General features: G+C 43.8%; 1 pseudogene; it reads left to right on the top strand.

Annotated features, from left to right (window-relative positions):
- Window positions 1–1,135: 1,135 nt before the first annotated feature.
- Window positions 1,136–2,103, top strand: LOC144379935 (large ribosomal subunit protein uL30 pseudogene; annotated as a pseudogene).
- The last annotated feature ends 1,542 nt before the right edge of the window (window positions 2,104–3,645 follow it).

The raw sequence follows: 3,645 nt of genomic DNA, 5'->3' as shown, positions 1-3,645 counted from the left end.
GACATGTTAGATGAAAGAAGTCTGGCACAGAATAGTATACACTGTATTCCATTTATATGAAGGTCAAGAAAGGGCAAATGTAGCCAGCTTGATAAAGTCAAATTTGTGTACCTAGAGTTGGAGAGGAGGAGTTGACTAGCAAGGGGTTTAGTGAAAGTTTCTGGAGTAATGGGAAAGTTCAACATGTTGATCTGGGTAGGGTTAAGCAGGTGTGTACATAATGTGAAGATACATTATCTGTAGATAGAAGATTTGCTCACTTTAAGCCTGTTTTTTAAAAATCTAATGCAAAGTAAAAAAAATGTTTGAACACTACATAATGAAACCCATGAAGGCTTGAGGTACTGGAATTATCAAAGTATAGTTCATAAAACAGTCATGCTTAGTATGTTTCGAGAAATAAAATGGAGGTTTTAAAAGTCAGTATCCGATTTTGGTATCAAGTAAGCAGGACCTCTGAGCTACTCACCTCCCTGACAACTGGATCTCAGAACGCGCTTTTTGAGGCATAGCTCACAAAAAGTTGAAGGGTTCCCCAAGGACTTCTCCCGTTCCCTCCCCCATGCCAAGCCCAAAGCTAAACAATTAGAACTGAATCTGGATTAATCAGGGTGGGGACTGGTGCTGGGGCTTACATCTCCAAGAGCAATAATATCTGGGGTCCAGGCCTGAAGAGCAGGGGTGTCAGCAGACTGAGGGGCTCCCAGGATGGGTGAGGAGTACTCCCCTGGATACCAGTAGAAGCAGAATCAAATCTGGTGGGGGAAAACTCTCCAAGTTGGGCCTACAGACTCCTAGCATTGCTTAATGATTACCAAACACAAGACCTGCCACTGAGTGATTACAGAAACATGGAAAGAACAGATATACACCATCAAGGACTTAAGAGATAAAATGCAGAGTAGCTAGTAGTTGTAATTACAAAGATGAGCATACAATATGAAATAAGAAACAGATTTTAATAGTTGGCCATAAAAATGAAAACTGTTGGGGCACCTGGGTGGCTCAGTGGTTAAGCGTCTGCCTTCGGCTCAGGTCATGATCCCAGGGTCCTGGGATCGAGCCCCACATCAGGCTCCCTGCTCCACGGAGAGAGCTTGCTTCTCCCTCTCCCACTACCCCTGCTTGTGTTCCTCCTCTCTCTGTGTCTCTCTCTGTCAAATAAATAAAATCTTTAAAAAAGAAAAAAAAAAACTGTAGAGCAGTAGCCACAGCTTTGGAAACATGGTGGAACAAGAGCAAAGAAAAAAGATCCCATTGGTTCCAGAAAATCTGAAAAAGAAGAAGGCTTATCAGGCCCTTAAAGCCACTCAAGCAAAGCAGGCACTTTTGGAGAAGAAAGAGCAGAAGAAAGGAAAAGAGCTCAAGTTTAAGCGACTGGAATGGTTCTTACTTGATTCCTGGCAGCAGCAATGCGACAGGGTGCGCCTCAGATGACTAGAAGGGAGACCTCGTGGCTTGGAAGTGCCAGATAAACATGCCTTGACCTTTGTTGTATGCATCCAAAGGATTAATGGGGTGAGTTCACTGGTGCAGAGGACCATTGCAAGGCTTCGCCTGAAGATTTTTAGTGGTGTCTTTTTCAGAGTGACCCCCCAGACCATAAAAACACTGCATATAGTGGAACCTTATGTGACCTGGGGACTTCCAAATCTGAAGTCTGTCCGGGAACTCATCTTGAAACGTGGCCAGGACAAGGTCAAGAATAAAACCATCCCTCTGACAGACAACACAGTGATTGAGGAGCACCTGGGGAAGTATGGTGTTATTTTCTTGGAAGACCTCATTCATGAAATTGCCTTTCCGGGGAAAAATTTCCAGGAATCTCTGCATTCTTATATCCTTTCCATCTCTCAGTGGCCCATCGTGCTACCAAGAATAGAGTGGACTACCTCAAGGAGGTGGGCTTACCTGGCTATCGAGGGGACGCATCAATCAGCGCATTCCGCAGCTGAATTAAACCCAGAATATCTGAAAGCTCAGTGCATTGGTGGCATGTGTTTTGTCTTTTGGAATTGTTTCCAGTATCTTCAAAGAAGATTATTTCCTGTTATATCTTCAGAAACTAGAGGGCGGGTCAAGGAAAAGATGATGATGCTCCTGGCAGGCACTTGTCCTTACAGCCCAGTTCCAGGGAAAAGTTCCAGTGTGTTTTCCACATTGGCTGCCAGCACCACCTCTGAAGTCAGCAGAGGACTCCTGCCACAGAAGAGGGAGTCCTGCTGTGTCACATCTATCCTGGAGTTTAATGTTGGTGAACGAATACCCAAGCATGAATACAAGATAGCAGTGGACCAAGCTCAGGGACATACTTGAACCTGGGGGTTCCTGGGGCCTTGTTTTGGAAGGAATTTGAAATACAGTTACAAAGAAGAACACAAAAACAGTGCTCAGTTGTCAAAAAAAAAAAAAAAAAAAACTATAGGCACTGAAATCAAGAACTCAATGGGTAAATAAAAAATAGACAAAATGTGGGGCGCCTGGGTGGCTCAGTCAGTTAAGCGTCTGCCTTCAGCTCAGGTCATGATCCCAGGGTCCTGGGATTGAGTCTGGCATCAGGCTCCTTGCTCAAGGGGAGCCTGCTTCTCCCTCTCCCACTCCCCCTGTTTGTGTTCCCTCTCTCTGTCAAAATCTTTAAAAAAAAAAAAGACTAGATGTAACTGACGTGATTTAAACTTGAACATCTTTCTAAATTATCTACAGGACAGGAAAGGTAAAGAGAAGGACTATGCAAGATCAGTTGGGAGATAATGGAGGATGGAATGAGAATGTCTAATATATTTCATTATATTTAGTAATGAGCAGAATAGAGAAGAGGCAACATTTTAAAAGGTAATTGGAAAATTCCCAGAGTTGATAAACATGAATCCATAGCTCCACAAATCACAATGTATCCTTTAAAAAAAAAAAAAAAAAGATTTTATTTATTTATTTGACAGAGAGATAGCACAAGTAGGCAGAGCGGCAGGGAGAGGGAGAAGCAGCCCCTCCCCTCCCCCACTGAGCAGGGAGCCCGATGCGGGACTCAATCCCAGGACCCTGGGATCATGACCTGAGCTGAAAGCAGATGCTTAACTGACTGAGCCACCCAGGTGCCCAATCACAATGTATCCTAATTTGGATTAAGACATTCCTATAAATGTAGTGATATGAAGAACATCAAAGCAAAGTGAAAATTTTAATTTCTGCTACCTAAAATGGGTTAGGTTTTAGGGTTAGCGCTCCTAACGAGTGCAATTAAAATGCTAGGTAAAATATTCTAAAAATCTTAACATCCGAGCGTGAACATAATGAGGAATGAGCAAGCCAAAATCCAAGACATGGTAAGAGCCTAAAAGTTAAGAGAGCACTCCAAGCCACCTAGGACCTAGAAGCAAGTAAGGCAGAAGTAGATGACCAGGTCCCAAAGTTGAGGAGTCTGATAGACCCTTCCCATTAAGTTGGGGCCCCAGTAAATTTGGATTCTTTCTTCCATCTCCCTGGTGCTGAGCAGAACACAGAAGTATAACAGCAGCCCGACCCTGAGACCCAGTACTGACCCCTGAGGGGAATTAAAGCCCAACTTTGCATTGCTAGAGTGGGGAGGGGGCCCCAAAATCACGAATTAAAGTGGTTCCAGACACATAGGATCCCAAATGCATGGTA

This window comes from Halichoerus grypus, chromosome 1, assembly GCF_964656455.1.
Source record: "Halichoerus grypus chromosome 1, mHalGry1.hap1.1, whole genome shotgun sequence".
NCBI classification, from domain to species: domain Eukaryota; kingdom Metazoa; phylum Chordata; class Mammalia; order Carnivora; family Phocidae; genus Halichoerus; species Halichoerus grypus.
The sequence above is the reverse complement of the archived record's forward strand: the minus strand, read 5'-3'. Positions and strand labels throughout refer to the sequence as shown.